Raw genomic sequence first — 20,000 nt, 5'->3', positions numbered from 1 at the left:
CAGGACAGCAGGCCGCCTCTCTACCGATTCAGCCACCGCCTACCCCATCTACAAGTATCTATCCATCTACTCATCCATCCATCTATCTATCCATCCACCTACATATCCATCTATCTATCGTAACAAACAAGGTGTGTGAAGTTAAGTGCTTGTCTCTGAATTCCACCAACACTTACTCTCCTCACAATTGACACACTTCATTATCGTCTATTTTGCAGTGTTACGACTTTCTTCATTCAATTCGTACTGTAAAATGGTGGTAGTAGTAGTAGTAGTAGTAATAGTAGTAGTAGTAGTGGTAGTAGTAGTAGTAGTAGTAGTTATTGTTGCTGTTGTCCACAAATAACAATGAGACGTGGGATGCCTGTCACACACCTCTTGCTCACGCCATTATCCTTGGAGCACTAACTCCCTTTCCCTAACACATCAGCTGTTACCACACACTGAATATTACCCACTGATCACTAGCATACACACCACCTAATAATACGATTTATAAACACTGTATCAAACACTACAATTAACAACAATTACCACTAACTAAACAACAATCTCCTACATACACACCACCAGCGTAGCCAGGTGGTATAGAAGTGTGGCATACAAAAACATTTAGGGAATCTTACACACACCTTAGATGACACTGTAATGTAAACACATCATAAATACAGTCACACACAAAATGACTGTTCTTAAATAACTATAAAACATATTATGCATAGAATCTCATCGTATAAATAGATAATCAATCACAGTAGATAAGTCTATAATATAATAATAAATAGTACAGTAATAATTAAAACTTTAATTTTAATATATAAAATTGATAAATATAACTTCAGTTAAATAACAAATTTAAACATAGTACCCCAGTTTTAAGTACACTATTATTATTAAATACAATAGTAATAAGAGTATTTTTAATATAATATCTATATAATGGGACTAAAATAAACTCCATAAAATTACAAACTAGAACTACTTACTCAACCCTCTGAAAATTCTCTTTTGTATTCAAAAGAAATACTAAACAAACCTTGTTAATGCCAATGTGCCTTAGTAAACCAAGGTGCCTCTATCTTACCCCCACAACACACCACAACCACACATCACACATCACATGTCACAACGCCAACACACACACACACACGCACACACACTGTCCCAACACCACACACCACACCACACTCACCCCTATACCATAGCGTCTGAAGACCCAATATCACCACACACACACACACACACACACACACACACACACACACACCACCCTCACCCCTACACCTTAACTCCTGAAGACCCATTACCAATAAACAAGTCTCCATAGTATTGCACCACACCCATTGGCCACCTACTTAACCCTTGAACAAAGCAGCGTTGTTTTACTTCATATCAAACTTTAAATTCAAAACATTATCAGTTCAGTCGATTATTAGTATAAGACAGAACAATTAGATATTAACTGATATGCAAAAGTAGTGAAAAACGAGCAAACTGCTTCATAACTTCGTCATAATACCTACAAAAATAGAAATAAAACAAGCACATTCTTCATTTATATCAAATCTAAATTTAAAATTGTATAGTAAAACAGTAGTTCTAGTAACATTATATTTAAGTTTCATTTAAAAGTACTACAAAAAGTAGCCATAATTATTATTATTATTACTGTACCACAGTATAAAAACTTTAACACTATGGCCAGGCCCCAGTATTGTTGTCAGTGCTCCAGCAGGCAGCATAAGTGTATCAGGTGCTCATGTGCAACAAACAGGTCACCGTGGACATACTGTAGGATGGGACCTTTCTGTATGAATGTGTTAGGGAATCACAGCCCACCAGAAGCGGCACTTGACCGCTTCCAACGTGGCAGGCGACAGATTGGTGACATGGAAATTGATGGGGCGGTCACTGACAATGTGCACGATCACACGGGCATGTGTGGTGGTGAAAGACCCCGTGGTGAAGCGAGGGATACGGATGGACGCCAAGATGCGAGAGATATGGAAGTGCTGGGTGGGTTAAATCACCATGGGGAAGTGAATAGTAGTGAAGTTGGGGATGAGGAACATCATGAGGTTTATAATAGAAATGAAACTCAGGACGAAGACCACCATAGAGGAGTGCATGAAAGAGGGAATCATCCAGGTATTATACGTCCTCAGAACGGTAGTGACACAAACAACGAGAAAGCTGAACAGCCTCAAAGGACTGTGCGAGAAGGTCGTCCCACATGCTGGATGGGCAAATCCCGAGAAAATACAGTAACCTGGGTGAACACCACATATAGTGAAATAGTTGGATGGTCCTCAAGTAACCTTTTTGAACCTCCCAAATGCAGAGCTACAACTGACATGATCAAGGAAATCACTCGCCTGATAGCCAACTACAACAATAACTCACCCATTGCCTCATTCTCTCTTAAGGTCCGTGCACTAATACCACATCTCTTCCTCAACAAGACCCGCCCAAGAGCTAGCATTGCAGATAATATGAAGGCCATCCAAAGGCGGGTTGAAACATGGAAAAGAAGTGAGGAAGCAAGGGCCTTGCAGATGAGAATAAACAACCGAGGCAGAAGAAATCAGAATACCAACGATGTTGCAAGGATTTTTGGCAGCAAGATGAGACAGGGTAAGGTCTCGATGGCAACAAGATCCCTGTCAGCTGAATCATTAAACGGAGTACTTGACCTGACAGATGAAACAATCCAACAACTAAAAGAAAAACACCCGACTGCACGACAAGCAAGTGCCCAGTCAAAGCTTGTCGGCAACTACACTCCTCCCAATCCCATCATATATGACAGGATAACTGGAGATATGGTGTGGCGGAAGGCAATGCACACACAGAGAGGGGCAGGACCGTCAGGCCTGGATGCAAAATCTTGGCGAGTAATCCTCAGTAACATCAAGGTTGGGGAGGCAGCAACAGACCTATGTAACACCATTGCCTCACTGGCGAGGAAGCTGGCTTCAAGTCAGTGCAGTAACATCGAAGCACTGACGGCTTGCAGACTAATCCCCCTTGATAAGAATCCTGGATGCAGGCCCATCGGGGTGGGTGAAGTCTTGAGACGGATTATAGGAAAATGCATCATGGAGGTGGTGAAAGATGATGTGAAGCAGGCAGTTGGCAACCTCCAGGTGTGTGCAGGCCAGCAGGCAGGAGGTGAGGCAACAGTTCACTCCATGAGGAAAATATCTGGGGAAGAGGACTGTTAGGCAGTATTATTAGTTGATGCCTCAAATGCATTTAATTCCATCAACCGGGAGGCAATGCTGCACAACATCAAGGTTAAATGCCCAGCATTTGCCCAATATGTGGAATACACCTACAAAGAACCAGCAGACCTCTACATTTTGGGTAAGACAGCGGCTCACGATGTCGGTGTAATCCAGTCCACAGAAGGAACTCCCCAGGGGGACCCCATTGCCATGGCTATGTACGCCCTGGCGATGACAGTGCTGCAACAACAGATCAAATACGAAGCCACCAATGTAAAACAGGTAGCCAACACAGATGATCTTACGGGTACTGGCAAGGTGGAGGATGTGAGGAAATGGTGGGACCTTGTAACATCTCATGGCCCTGAAATAGGTTACTACCCTAATGCATGTACGTCCATCTTGATCGTGAAACCAGCTTACTATCAAGATGCACAGGAAGCCTTTAGAGACACAAACGTGATAGTGACCAACGAAGGTCAGAGGCATCTAGGGGCTGTGATTGGAACTAAGGAATTCAATGACAAATATGTGAGTGATAAGGTAAAGACATGGGTAGGAGAAATTCATACACTATCCAGCCACGTAAAAACAGAAACCCATGCAGCATACAGTGCATTTACCTATGGAGTAAAGCACAAGTGGACCTTCGTGATGAGGACCATACCAGACATCGAGTTGCTACTACAACCACTGGAGGATGCAATCAGGGATTCATTCATCCCATCTCTAACCAATGGCCACATCCCCACACCAGAAGAGAGGGACCTTCTAGCACTACCACCCAGGATGGGAGGCCTTGGCATTATAAATCCAGTAGCCGTGGCAAGCTATGAACACAGAAATTCACTTAGGCTCACAGAATCCTTGTCCCAGAAGATCTGCACCCAGGTTGAGACGAGTGAAATCGACCATCAAAGGCAGAAAGACATAAAGACACAGATAAGCAAGGAGCATGAAGCAAGACAAAAAGACCAGCTGCAGCACATAATCGAACATCTAACACCAGGCCAGTGCAGAAGAGTTGAAACTGCACAGGAGGTTGGGGCATCGAACTGGCTCACAACCCTGCCTCTCAAGGCAAAAGGCTTCCACTTCAACAAACAAGAATTTATTGACGCCATAGCCTTGAGATATGGGTGGCCAATAGAGAACCTACCTCAACACTGTGCCTGTGGCACTGCCTTTGATGCAAACCATGCAATGGTATGCAAGAAGGGAGGGTTTGTTTGCATCCGACACGATGAAGTACACGACCTCACTGCCAAAATGCTGCAGGAAATATGCCATGATGTCATGACTGAGTCAGCTCTGCTACCCCTGAACGGCAACCACTTCACCCACAGAACGGCAAACACATCATATGATGCAAGAGTGGATGTCAGTGCTCGAGGTTTCTGGACACATGGGCAGAGGGCGTTCTTCGACATCAGGATATTCGATCCCATGGCAGCATGTCATCGTGAACTGTCTCTCGAAGCTGCACACAAGAGGAAAGAACAAGAAAAAAATAGAAATTATCAAGAAAGGATTCAACATGTGGACCACGGTCGATTCACTCCCCTTGTGTTCACGACATCAGGTGGGATGGGTCCAGAGGCAGTGAGATTCTATTCGAGACTGGCAGAGGTTCTTTCTGAGAAGAAACGTCAAACGCAGAGTTCTTTTATGGCCTGGATGAGATGTCGACTCTCATTCTCCCTCGTGAGGTCTGCTCTGCTATGTCTCAGGGGCACAAGATCATCAGCCCTCAGGCCTGTCTCTCTGGCGGGTATGGATTGCGAAGCTACAGTGGTCGAGAGTCGCATAGACCAGCAACTCCAATAGTTTAATGTCTTTATTTACACTGTAATATCAATAAATAAAAAATAAAATAATTGTAATAGTAGATGGTTGGTAACCACAGCCGTTGGCGTGCTTGGGGCCAACGGATTGTAATATGAGGGTTAGTGTTAACCTTCACATTACAATTCCAAATGGTGAACTGCATTAGGAAGGTTGGTTTTGATCTTCACAATATAGTTCCCCAATGGATGGAGGTGATTTAAAAAAAAAAAAAAAGTAGTAGTAGTAGAAGTAGTAGTAGTAATAATAGTAGTAGTGGTGGTAGTGGTGGTGGTATTAGTAGTAGTAATAGTACTGTAGTGGTAGTAGTAGTAGTAGTAGTAATAGTACTGTAGTGGTAGTAGTAGTAGTACTAGTAGTAGCAGTAGTAGTAGTAGTAATAGTAGTAGTTTCTCGTTCGGAACAGCTCTAGATCTTGTGTTCCCGCTGACGACATTTTTGTGTCAGCTGCCGCCATTTCGTTCCCTCTGGAGCCTAGGAGTGTCAATACCGTGGTCCTAAACCGTCTCATGGTGGGGGCAGGTCTAGATCCTGTGGATGGGGGGGGAGGGATGTGGTGCCGTCTGTTGGGTCAGGCTGGTTGGCGGGTCCAATACAGAATTCGTCCCTGTGGAAGGTGTAGTTGTGATGATAATGAGGATGAGGAGGATGGTGGTGGTAATAATGATTGTGATGATGTTAATGGTTGTGATGATGATGATGATGATGACGATGATGATGATGAAGAAGATAAAAACAAAGAATGATGATTGCCTCGTATCTCCACTATCATCATCTAACTATTCTTTTCACTTTAACTTGGAGAGAGAGCTGCAAAGGAGGGGGCGGGGGCATGTAAAGGAAGAAAATGGATATGAGGAATGATGTTTGTTTTTCCTCCTATCCCTCCGTCTATCTTACCTGGCAACACACACACACACAGACACACATACACACACCTCTTCTCATTCGTTAATAGGATCAAGTGGGGCACAAACTGCTACATCTTCATAATATACACAATTTTCAATACAAGGGGGTAATTTTTCGGTGTGTATAAAGAGAGGTGTCTTCATCCTCATTGAGCTCCATAGCAATAAATTTTGAAAATGACTTTTTTCCTAGGGACTTGTTAATGTTTATTAGTAGACTGAACACTTCGAAAAAATACGTAAAGAAGATTTTTCTTTTTTTTATTGCTGATTCTTTTATTAACACCGAATAGATAATAACAATAATTCTCCTTATAGCAGTATATGGCAGTTCCATCTGTGTCCTGATTGGCTCGATATCATGACGTCACAAGCTCCGCCCCCTTACAACACTTGTGGATGTGGACTGGCGGATGTGGACTGGGAACTCAGTGTGGATCCTGATACCAAGGTGGAGGAACATCATGGCTCCTTTCGCTGTGATCTGCATATTACTGGCTGTTCTTCCTGCTTTGAGTTTAGTTACGGTTACTTATGAAGTTTTTCTTTTCGTTTTTTAGATTCGTGATGTTAAGTGCCTTTCGAAATTTCGTTATAGCTTTTTTTTTTTTTTTTTTTGTCCGACTCTGGGCATAGGCTTCACAGACTGCTCCCAAGGCCCAGTAGGCCAGTAGTCCTCCTACATTCCATACACCTCTGCATGTCACCACTTAGGCGTTAACACCCTCCGTCGATATTGAATACATGCTAGGGCTGTCTCATACAGGACTGGTGTATTGGTATTAGAGGAGGTACTTTTTACGACATGTCGGCGAATCTTCTTGTAGATCAGGAAAGTCTGCTTCTATGAAATTCAAATCTTAAACTGTTCCCTGCCCCAGCGGGGATTTGAACCTGGGTCCGGTAGGACTGAAGACCACCTTTCTACCGATTAAGCCATCGCACATCGATCTCTTCTCGTGTCTTATGGATGCAAAGTACCGTATGTAGATATAGATTTTAAAGTGAGATTTCGTTTCACATTTTCTCAGAGGTTTATTCCGATCATTGCACATTAATATACTCTTGCATTAGTGCAACCTGTTTCAGTATTAATCAATATATATAATGCTCAGTAGTGCAAAGATGTTTTATGCAAAAATATAATAATTCATTCATTCATTCATTGCCAGACGCCATATATCCCAGACAGGGTGGCCAAGGGCTTAGAGTTATTGTTTTACAGGAAGGGGCACTAATCCTTCACCAACCCCACTTGACAGGTAGGGAGAACGTTATGCCAACAGCATCTGGTGTTCCCAGGCGGTCACCCATCCAAGTACTAACCAGACCCAACGTAGTAGTAGTACTATAATAATAATAATAATAATAATAATAATAATAATAATAATAGTACATAGCTAATGAAGAGCTGTTAAGAATCCGACTATGCCACTAAGAATAATAATATATGTTATGTACTCGGATAATGTTGCTCGTTTTAATGCATTTAGGCACACACACACACACACACACACACACACACACACACACACACACACACAGTTATTTTCCTTTTTTCTGTCATTGTCATTGTTCTTATATTTGATTGTTTTGCTGTTTTTTTTTTTCACTACTATTAATATTAGTATTACCGGTATTAGTATTAGTATTATCATTACTACTACTACTACTTCTACTATTACTACTACTACTACTACTATTATTATAATTATTATTATTATTATTATTATTGCCACTATCAGTATTATTATCCTCACCATTATTCCATATGGTGGGGATATAGGAATCGCCCCTGTCCGTCCGTCTTTCCGTCCGGGCCTGTATCTCGTAAACTACCAGGTATATTGGCTTCCTATCACACAGAAAGATAGAGTATGTGTCGTAGTTGATGCCCGTATAGGTAAAATTGCCATATTGTCTGTACTTCACGAGCTATGACCATATAAGGAAAAAACTGTCTTGTTACCTCCGCCAAGGAGGTTATGTTTTACCCCGCGTTGGTTGGCTTCTTTGTCTGTCTGTCTGTCTGTTAACAGGATTACTCAAAAAGTTATGAGCGGATTTTGATTAAATTTTGTGAAAGGGTGGGCCATGAACCAAGGAAGAATTATTAAATTTTGAAGCAGATCTGAATCCGGAGTATGCCGCACAATATTTCCAAGAGTTCGCAATGAATTTCAATGAAATTTTATGGAAAGATGGACCATGGACCAAGAACGAACTGATTAGACATGGGGACGGATCCGGATCCTATATCCACTGAAACGGATCCCGATGCTTTTTAATGGCAATGGCATTAGCGGAGGTATGCTCTTTCTGAGCGTTTTCTAGTGTTATATTTTGGAAACTTCTTGCTGGATGCTCTTTATATCTTACAGAAAGATAGAGTATAAGCTCTGGTTTATGTCCTTGTACATGAAACTGCACCATTGTAAGTATTTTACGAGCTTTATCCATGCAAGGAAACTAATCTGTAAATAGCTATATCTTGGAAACTACTTGCTGGATCATCTCAACGTCTCTGAGAACAAGAAGCGGTGTCAGGGCACAGCAAACCCCTGCCTGGCAATCATTTTATTGCTGACGTACAAACACAACAGGATAATTTATCTAGTCAATGATGTCACATAAAATTTTGAGTAAATTGGGTGAAAACTGACGATTTTTAGCCCATTTGAAGTTTTAGGTCCCACCCACCTGACACTAACCCTCCAACCGCTAATTGGGGGGGTGACCCCCTGATGTAATAAACCATTTTATAGGATGCAGATTTGAAAGACGCACATTTAGATTTTGGTTTCATTTCGATGTTACGAATTTGAAAGGAGTTATGGCGAAAGCAAACGATTTAAACAAATATTTTTTAAGGCCTACACCTTGGGCCTTGGCCCAATTTGGCCCAGAATTTAATCAGATGTTCAGAAGGTTGTAGCCCATCATCCCTGTAATTTTAGAAAGAATCGCACCACTAGATTTCACGTAAAGTTTTTAAGACAGACAAAGAAACAAACAAACAGACAAACCGAATGAAAACAATAGCCTATCAATCTCCGAGAGGGCGGGGACAGGTAAAGATAGTGAACGAGTCCTAGTCTCTCTCTCTCTCTCTCTCTCTCTCTCTCTGAAATTGGCATGAATATTAGTGCATATCTCTATATTCTTTACCGCATGATGGGGATACGTCTTTGGTAAAGGCTTGTTATTAATGTTGTTTCCATCATCATCATTATTATTACTGCTACTACTACTATTACCGTTATCACTCCCTACTATTGTTATTATTATTACTACAGTATTATACTATTATCGTTATCACTCTCTACTATTGTTATTATTATTACTACAGTATTAAACTATTATCTTTGTCACTCTCTACTATTGTTATTATTATTACTACAGTATTATACTATTATCGTTATCACTCTCTACTATTATTATTATTATTACTACAGTATTATACTATTATCGTTATCACTCTGTACTATTATTATTATTATTACTACAGTATTATCATTATTAATATCATTGTCACTATCACTGCTACTATTACCGTATCGTCACTACTACTAATATTATTATCACCACTACTATCATCATTACTACTATTATCATCACTACTATTATAATTATTATCACCAATACTATTATTATCATCACTACTACTATTATTATAATCACTACTAGTATTATTATCACTGCTATTATCATTATCACTACTACTATCATTATCACCACAACTGTCATTATTACTAGTATTATTATTATTACTACTGCTATTATCATCAGTATTACAGTTATCATTGTTATCACTAGAACTTTTATCATTATCACTACTACCATCATTATCGTAACTATTATTATCACAACTGCTATGATTATTACGATTACCACTACTATTATTATTATCACTGCTACTATTATTATCACTGTTACTATAATCATTATCACTACTGTTATTATTATTATCATCATCACTACTACTATTATTTTCACTTCCTAACCCACAACAGGTGAGAGCATGCCCAGGTGCGACCCCTATTGCTGTTCCAGGTCTCCAAACGGCAAGTGTTACTGCGATGACACCTGCCCATTATTGGGGAAGAGGTCGTCCGAGGAGCCCACCACGACCACAACGACTCGAGGTGACCCCAGCATCGGCAGTGGGAGTAGTGGTAAAGGTCGTCGTGAAGCCCCCAGTGGTCGTCGCGCAGTATGGCAGTCGTAAGCAAGAACTCGGCTCCATTATCCTCAACAAGAACGACAAGAACACCAACAAAAACAACAATAACAGAACAACAAGAATGACAAATAAACAAGAACAAAGAACAAGAACAACAATACCACCACAACAACTACAAAACAACAAAGTAAATAAAAAGAAACAAACAACAACAAAAGCAATAAGAAACCACCAACAACAAAAACATTGACAAATCTGTCCTTTCACCTTAGCTTGGCCCAGATTTTCGTCCTTTTGCGGCTTATTTCCCATAGCTCAGTGGCAGAATAAGACAATGCTACTGCTCTACATCGTTCCCATAGCACTTCTTCGTGACTAGCAATTTGAAGGGGTTAATGAGGGCTATATCCCCCTCCCCCGTCGTTCCAAAATTCCCTCCTGCGCTTAATAAAATCGCTTGGATGTGATATGGATTGCATGAAATGGTAAAAAAAAAAAAAAGAAAATGCTTCTCTCTCTCTCTCTCTCTCTCTCTCTCTCTCTCTCTCTCTCTCTCTCTCTCTCTCCAAATATATTGTTCAGAGAGTGAACTACCATGTCTCATTATCCTGTGTGGTGTGGTGTGGTGCGGGTATTACTGAATGGTGTGGTATTATCCTGTGTGGTGGTGTGGTGTGATTGATACTGATTGGGGTGGTATTATCCTGTGTGGTGGTGTGGTGTGGGTATTATTGACTTGTGTGGTATTACCCTGTGTGGTGATGATGTGACTATTACTGACTTGTTTGGTATTATCCTGTGTGGTGGTATGGTGTGGATATTATTGATTGATGTGGTAGTGTCCTGTGTGGTGGTGTGGTGTAGGTATTATCGACTGGTGTGGTATTATCCTGTGTGCTGGTGTGGTGTTGCTATTATTGACTGGTGTGGTATAATCCTGTGTGCTGGTGTGGTATTGTCCTGTGTGGTCGTGTGGTGTGGTGTAGGTATTATCGACTGGTGTCGTATTCTGTGTGGTGGTGTGGTATGGTGTGGTGCAGTGTGGCTATTATTGACTGGTGTGGTATTATCCTATGTGGTGACGTGGTGTGGCTATTATTGACTGGTGTGGTATTATCCTGTGTGGTGACGTGGTGTGGGTATTATTGATTGGTGTGGTATTATCCCGTGTGGTGACGTGGTGTGGGTATTATTGACTGGTGTGGTATTATCCTGTGTGGTGACTTGGTATGGGTATTATTGACTGGTGTGGTATTATCCTGTGTCATGGTGTGGTCTGGCGTGGGTATTACTGACTGGTATTATAGACAGAGAAATCCAGACAGCAACAGCCCCCTCGCATCTTTCAGGCTGGATAATAGAGAGTTTAAAAGGCTGTAGATCATAGGAAGAGGGAGAGACTGATTGAGGGCGACAGTTCCTCATCTGACATACGGGAAAGATATGATGATGATGAGTAGGAACAGAAGGAAGAGGAGAATGGTGAAGCTAGTAATGGTGGTGGTGGTAATGATGGTGGATAATGAGAAGAGGAGGAAAAGAAAAAGAGCGGTATTTGTGGATATTCTGTAACACCTCTTCCTTGACGATTTAGTATACCCATTTTCTTTAAGAGACAATGAATGGAGGAAGGAAAAACAAATCAGATAAAACAAAAGTCCATGTGCTTAAAGACATCCTCCATTCATAAAATATCTGTAGCAACTGGACTTCAATAAAAGTGGATTAAATGTCTGTGGGAAGCAACTTCCAGGAAGTGAATTTCAGAGAGTAGTAGTTCTGGGGATAAATGAATTTTGATAAGCAGAGGTTCAGCATTGTTTAGGAGAGTCAGTTCATGGGCGTTCCCTGTTGCCCGAGTATTTCAGGGTAAAATGTGAAGGGGAGGCACAGTTGAAGCAAGTTCGCAGAACAGTTACGGTAAAATATCGGTAAAATAATGCAAAAGATGCAACGTCTCTAGCCTACCAACTTATAATGGAGGAAGGTCCTGCGTAATGGCAGGATTATTGATTAATCTATCGGATTTATTCTGAATTTTTTCCAACTGCCTCAGTGCTACTGCTCCACATCCACTCCACATTGGCGAACAGTATTCGATCTGAGAACGCACATGATTTGTACTGTATACTGTGGCCAACTGCTCGTCAGTGAAGAATTCATGAACACTGTACAAGTCCCATTTTTTTGGAAGCATTTTTAGCGAGGGATTTAACATAAGCTCTCCAGCGTAGGTTGGTGTTTAGTGTATCACCTAAAGTATCAGTTGAAGTGGATATGAGAATATTGACGTCATTAAAAATTATGTGGGAGTCTGAGGGATTCAATCTGTCGGAGAAATTAATGTGCTTAGTTCTCTGAGCATTTAATGAGACTAGATTTTTTTGTCCCAATTGATTAATTTAAGAAAGGTCCTAGTTCAGAAAAATTGCTGTTTTTAAATGGGAATTTATAATATCAGATTGTGTAAAGGAGGTACTAAATGTGAAAGAACTTTGAACTGTCGAGTCATCAGCAAAGAGCGTATTGGGTTGGGAGTGACAGATAGGTCATTTATAGGAATGAGAAAGAGGGTTGGGACCAAAACTGATCCCTGAGGTACGCCAGCATTTATGGAATGAAATTGGGAATAAATTCCATCTACCATGACCCCAAGGTAAGAACAAATTAGAGGAACCAGTGAAGCAAGGCCATAGTGTGACATCTTAGACAATACGGCCCGGTGCTACGCTCCGTTAAATGCTTTTGAAATATCAAGTGCTATTGCGTGTGTTTCACCATGTTGTTTTATTGTTTTGTCAATTTAATGGGTGAGAAGGGAAAGAATGTCTACAGTTGAACGTTCTTGTCTGAATCTATACCGCCGATCATTGATTAATTCATTGTCATCTAGGTGCTTGACTATGTGTATGTTTATTAGTGACTCAAAAACTTTATCAACAATGTAAGTTATAGCGATTGGTCTATAGTTTGATGGATCAGAAGTGGCCCTCTTCTTAGGAACAAGGGGGGCGCGGTAGCACAGTGGTAGCGCGCCGGACTCGTAATCGGGGGATTGCAAGTTCGAGCCTCGCCCGGGCTGCCGTGCCGGGAGGGGTAGCTCCCTCCTGTAACCCTAGCGGGGCTATATAGTCCAATACAGGGCTTAGCTCGGGGGAACTCCATTTCTCCCATTTTTTTTCTTAGGAACAAGGTGCATATTTGTTTCTTTCCAAGAGGCTGGAGGTGTAGATGCATAAACGGAAAAATTTTGCTAATACAGGAGTCAACTCTGAGGATCAATTTTTAAGTCCTATTGAAGGAATTTCATCTGGACCAGTAGCTTTATCTACTGAGAGATTCTGTAATACAGCTTGTACGTATCTTGTGTGAATCTTGAAAGGGGGTATTTGAGGGGAATCAAAATCAAGTACAGGAATATTGTGATTTTCCGTATTTAGGGTTGAGTTTGTTGAAATAATATCAACAAGAAGGTTGACTTTTCCACGTGTGTCACTTACTAGATTTCCATTGGGGGACTGTAACAGTGGAATGGAAGAGGTGGCAGTGAAGTTAGATTCGACTGAATTATGGGTAGACCGGAATATTTTGTTTTCATTTGGGTTGTTTAGTAGTTTGTTAGCTTCTCTTTGAAGAATGTTTAATTTAGAAAGATTAATAATAGTTTTGGCATTATTTCTGATATTTCTGTAATCGTTAAGGCGTCTTTAGTTTTGATCCTTGTATAAGTGTTACAGACTATTGTTTGATTTTTTTTTTTTTTTTTTTTTGTGTCCGACTCTGGGCAAAGGCTTCAGGGCCTATATCTCGGGGGCAGTAGCCTATCCCAAGGCCCAGTAGTCCTCCTACACCTCCACATGTCACCACTTCGGCGCTAACACCCACCGTCCATATTGAATACATGCTAGGGCTGTCTCATACAGGACTGGTGTATTGGTATTAGCGGGGGTACTTTTATGACATGTCGGCGGGTCATCTGGTAGATCAGGAAAGTCTGCTTCTATGAAATTCAAATCCTTAAACTGTTCCCTGCCCCAGCCGGCATTCGAACCTGGGTCCATCAGGACTGCAGGCCGCCTCTCTACCGATTCAGCCACCGCCTCCCCCTGATGTTCTGTTACTCTTGTACAATTGTGGTCAAACCACATAGGTCTTCGAATTACATCTTTTCCTGTAACTATAATGAGGAATAAATATCTCCATGGCGACTTTAATGAAATCCTGTATGTGGCTCAATGTGGAGTTTGCAACTTGACGGGAAAAGGAGGTCCAAGGAACATCCATGAAAAAAAAAATTTGAAGACTGTCTCAGTCTGCCCTGTTGTACTGCCATTTAGTCACCTCTGTAGGCATACTATAACACAGTACTATATGTAACTACTGTATATAACTGTAGGTAACAATATGTAGAACAGGTAGTTGTGTCTGAGTCCTCCAGGAAGAGTTATAGAACACATCCCATTGCTTAGACAAACCAGGAATGTCAATTCACACAGTGTATATCCACAACCCTTGTTGTCCCAGACCATCAAGAATTCTTAGCTATACGATGTATCTCAAACTTCCTCGTAGGCCAGACGAACAAGAATTTCATGACGTATCCAGACACGTGGAGTAACCAGCCTTAGCCAGTTAGTCCACGTGATAGAAAATTTACCATACACATCCTCCCCACGCTCTATATAATGTAGGAGAGATTCCCTTCAGATCAGAAAGGGGTTAGAGAGAGAATGGGGAGAGAAGGCTGGTGAGAAGGTTCATCGTTAGTATCACACTCTACTAAACTGTAGCTCATCTTTTATATAACTTTGTGCAATATACTTAGTAACCCGAGAGTGCTGTAACTCACCTCGTTGACACTACGTCTCACTACTTAATTTTGGCTGAGCTTAACGATCCATAATCAAGTGCCCTATCACACTACAAGTACCTAAAACTACGCTATCGAGATTTGTGGCCAGATAACCTTCTCTGTATAATTACACCCCTCTGCTACGTCTACTTACACCACAACAGGTTCAGAGCAGAAGGGTGTGGTTGGTGTTGAACTGGTGGCTTGTATCAGACAGTGATCTGAGGATTCGAGGGGGGACTTCACTTCGACACTAAATATTTGAACTGGTTGTTAGAAACAAGTCCAATAGGTAGGGATTTTGATCGGGGTTGTCCGAAACATGGGTTGGTTGATTGACTAACTGAGATTAAATAAGTCTGCAAATAGCTCACATACAAGACCAGAGTCATTTCTGGCTGAATAAGTGAGCTATTCATCAATATGGAAATTAAAATCACCCAGGATAGTGATTTTTGATGCAGTATAATATGTTCAGGACACTTAGTTGTGAAGACAGTAAAAAAACTCGTCTCTGGAGGGGCATTAAGGGAACGATGAACACAACAGAAATAATTTCATCAAAAGAATTTAATTTTGTATATGGAATAGTCGAAATAAGGACAATTAAATTTAGTAATATCCTCCTGGGCAATTTCTGGTTTAGCAAGGCAACATACGCCTCCTTTATGTCTGAAATTTTGAATCAAGATATAAAAATGAAAATTAAACATAGCCAAATCGGAGGTGGTGCTTACTTGAGTCTCTGTCATAAATAAAAAATCTGGGGATTCAAGCTGGAGGAAATTGTGAACAAAGTTGATGTTGGATCGAAATCCCTAATACTGCAGATGAAAATTTCACTGCACTGACGAGCAGTTTTGGGGCGTCGCAACACTGAAGGTGGCACAGTCACTTGATTGCAACCAGAAGGGCCCTGTGCAGACGACTCAGCCCTGCCGGTAGTGGTCATTTGAGAAATCACCGCACTAATTCCCAGTATAGTAGCAGCCATGGTTCTTTTTATAGGGGGGGGGGGTGAGCAGGGATATGTTGTAGAATGTGTATGATACGTAATGAAAAGATCAGCGTTTTATTGAGAGAGGATAGCCGGTTTAAAGCAATGTGATATAATGTGGATGTGTGTGTTATGTAAAGAAGGCTGCCTGATGCCCTCTGATGTGTGAGGCAGAAAGATGTGTAACCAGCTACCAAGACCTGGCAGAGAAAATGGAATCCAGGCAATTCATTTGACTCTCCCGTTACCTTGGTGGTAGTGCTTCCCTGGGCGGGTCTGTCTCACCCCCGTTTTCTTCTATATATTATTAATTCAAATTATGAAGGTATTTAAAAGATATACATAACATACGAGGCAATTATAACATGGGGTAAGTAAAATAATAAGCCAAAGAGTAACTGTTACGCTATGCCGATCGAGAGAGAGAGAGAGAGAGAGAGAGAGAGAGAGAGAGAGAGACAGACAGACAGACAGACAGACAGACAGAGAGGGGGGGGGGTAGATTTTGCTGATCTTACTGAATGAGATTTTTCCTACTTTTTTTTTTTTTTTTTTTTTTTTTTTGTTCTCTCGTATTACACCATCCAACTCTTCCTTCCTCACTCTCCTCTTCCTTCCCTCTTTTCCCCTCTCAGTAGTAGTGGTAGTGGTGTATAGAAGTTGCTGTTTGTGTGGCCCAGCAGACCCATCGACCACAAACAGGCAACACCTTCATGTGGCAGACAGCGCCAGGCCAGGGTGGGAACAGGGTCCTTCCACACGACGAGGTGCAGGTAAAATGAGGGAGGCATACCCCGCATAAGATTAGCTGTGTATAGGATATGTATGAATAGTGGTAGGTGGGGGCGCTCACCATCCACTCATTCGATGTAGTGCTGTCTTGTGTGTCTGCCCTTTCCTCTCCTCCATCTTTCTTTCCTTCCATCCTCTTCTGTCTTTCTTTCCTTCAGTCTTTCCTTGTCCTTCTACCTACGGGTGACTTTACACTCCCTCTTCTGTTTTTCCTTCCTTCATTCTTTCCTCTTCCTTCTGCCTGTGGGTGACTCTACACTGAGTGACAAGCCAAATGTTTTTTTGAACACCAGGAAACCATTTACTACGCTGGGTGGTAACCATATAACTAAATTTTGGCACCTGGTGGTTTAGTCGGTAATTATTGCACTCCAGTCGGATTGAACCGGTGAAGGGATGGTCGGGGTTTATTGCTCACGTAATGCCACTCAGGGATGAGTGTGGCTGGTCACTCTTATCTTAGACCAACTGCCTAGCCCCGGGCTCCTACGCTCCTCATGGGACAACGTAGGATTGGGTGATGGATGGATGGATAGATGAATAGTAGTGTCACCCAGACTTTGTCTACTTGGTAAATGTGATTGAGTTCCCCGCCTGGGAGTGTTGTGCAAGGCCAGCTGTGTATAGGAGATATCTATGGGTTGTAATGTCAGCCCAGACTTTGTCTTCTTGGTAAATGTGGCTGAGTTTCCCGCCTGGGTCTTCTTGGTAAATGTGGCTGAGTTTCCCGCCTGGGATTGTTGTGCATGGCCAGCTACCACGTCACTGCCATGGTAGTACCTCCTGGGATGATGGCAACCATTCAGCTACTACCTTTTTGGTGGGCTAACGGGTGCTACACCTTGCCCAAGGGTGACCCGGGATTATGCAGGGCAGGGGCGTCCATCTTCCCTGAACCGGACACATCATACGGCCGCATACCCATGATGTGTTAGGTAATGATGAGCAATTAGGCAAATTATACTGGTTTTACCAGATTTTTTGGCTATTTTGTAGTTTATTTCACACTACATTCCTTCCATAACGCTTCTTCATGACTGGCATCATATTCTAGTGTTAATCTCCTGTAACAGCTTAGAATTCAAGACAGAGAGATGGCAATTTTACGCCAAGTTAAAGTGAAAATGGTATAATACACAATGGAGTATAGACGAAGGCAAACAGCAGTAGGATCTCTATTATATATATATATATATATATATATATATATATATATATATATATATATATATATATATATATATATATATATGACCCAAGTCAGACATTAGGTGTGCGATAGCCTCATCCCTTGTTTGTTGAAGTAACTGTTGAGATGGGCGTTGCGGGAACTGAATGGAAAGGTGAAGGGTGGAGTCATCAGCGTATGAGTGGATAGGGTTAGATGTACAGCTTAGATGATCATAGATGAATAAAAGGAAGAGAGTTGGTGATAGGACAGAGCCCTGAGGAACACCACTGTTGATAGATCTAGGAGAAGAACGATGGCCGTTTACAACAGCGACTATAGAACGACCAGAAAGGAAGCTAGCGATGAAGGCACAGATAGAAGGATAGAAACCGTAGGAGGGCAGTTTGGAAATTAAATATTTATGCCAGACTCGATCGAAAGCCTTTGAGATGTCAAGTACAATGGCAAAGCTCTCGCCAAAGTCCTAAAAGGAGGATGACCAGGAGTCTGAAAGTTAGGTGAGAAGATCGCCAGTGGAGCGTTCCTGACGGAACCCATACTGACGATCAGAAAGAAGGTTGTGATAGGAAAGATGCCTTAAAATTTTTCTATTGAGAATTGACTCGAAAACTTTTGAAATACAGGACGTTAAAGCAAATGGACGATAGTTGGAGGGTTGGGAATGGTCACCCTTCTTTGGGACTGGCTGAATGAGACGAAACTTCCAGCAAGAAGGAAAGGTACAAGTTGACAGACAAAGGCAAAAGAGTTTGCCTAGGCAGGGTGTAAGCACAGAAGCACAGTTCTTGAGAACAACAGGAGGGACCCCATCAGGCCCATATGCCTTGTTAGTACTGAGGCCAGTGATGGCAGAAAATACATCAGCTGAAGAAATTTGAATGTCAGCCATGAGGAAGTCAGAGGGGGGAAGTGATGGAGGAACAGCACCGAAATCGTCTAAGGTGGAATTGGAGGAGAAAGTCTGTGCGAAGAGATCGCTTTATCAGTATAAGAAATAGCTATAGAACCATCAGAGTAGAAAAGAGGAGGGAAGGATGAAGAGGTAAAGTTGTTAGAAAGGTTTTTGGCAAGGTGCCAGAAGGAGCGGGAAGAATTCGAGTTGGAGAGTTGAGAGCATTTAGTATGGATGAAATTATTTTTAGCAGAGCGAAGAACAGACTTAGCACGATTCCGGGCAAAAACGTAAAGATGATGTGATTCAGGGGTGGGTTGGCTCCGGTACCTTTTGTAGGCCCTCTCTTTGTTGTGGACAGCATTAGAACAAGCGTGATTAAACCAAGGCTTTCTTGCATTAGTCAAAGGATATGAAAAAGGAATGTATGCTTCCATGCCTGAGAGAATAACCTCCGTAATGCTCAAGGCACACTCAGATGGCTCACTGCCATGGAAACAATAATCATTCCAGGGAAAATCAAGAAGTACTGCCTGAGGGCCTCCCAGTCCGCGGCTCCAAAATGCCACAGACGACGTTTCCTTGGAGGGTCCACAGCCCGTACCGAAGTGATAGGACAGGTTAAGGTGATAAGGTTGTAATCGGAGGAGCCCAACGGAGAGAAAAGATTAACAGAGTAAGCAGAAAGATTAGTTGTGAGGAAGAGGTCAAGTATGTTGGAGCTCTCTCCAAGGCGGTCAGGGATACGGGTAGGGTGCTGTGCAAGCTGTTCTAGGTCATTAAGGATAGAAAAGATGTAGGCTTGTTCACCAGGTGGATCAGTGAAAGGAGAGGAGAGCCAAAGGTGGTGGTGAACATTGAAATCTCCTAGAATGGAGATTTCAGAGAAAGGAAAAATGGATAGAATGTGTTCCATCGTAGAAGTAAGATAGTCGAAGAATTTTTGATAGTCAGTAGAATTAGGGGATAAGTAAACAGCACAGATGTATTTAGTCAGAGAATGACAGGAAAGCCGAAGCCAGAGTGTAGAGAATTCAGAAGAATCGAGCTCAGGAATACGAGAGCAAGATAAGTCGTTGCGTATATATACACAACAGCCACCTTTGGCT

The 20,000-nt window shown here is 41.8% G+C and overlaps 1 protein-coding gene and 1 long non-coding RNA gene across 2 annotated transcripts in view; one reads left to right on the top strand and one right to left on the bottom strand.

Moving 5' to 3' along the window:
• The window catches only part of LOC145407670 (uncharacterized), a 218,684-nt gene that overhangs the window by 23,671 nt on the left and 175,013 nt on the right, over positions 1-20,000 (bottom strand). The gene's annotated exons all lie outside the window — the stretch shown is intronic.
• Positions 6,422-10,753, top strand: LOC145407773 (uncharacterized). The gene is made up of 2 exons (XR_013898791.1): positions 6,422-6,499; positions 9,997-10,753. It is a non-coding gene; the product is annotated as an uncharacterized LOC145407773 (long non-coding RNA).

The sequence above is a fragment of the Coenobita brevimanus genome, chromosome 74 (genome assembly GCF_032717465.1).
Source record: "Coenobita brevimanus isolate Jiangsu-jjx chromosome 74, ASM3271746v2, whole genome shotgun sequence".
Lineage (NCBI taxonomy): Eukaryota > Metazoa > Arthropoda > Malacostraca > Decapoda > Coenobitidae > Coenobita > Coenobita brevimanus.
This window is presented reverse-complemented; position numbering and strand designations above follow the sequence as displayed.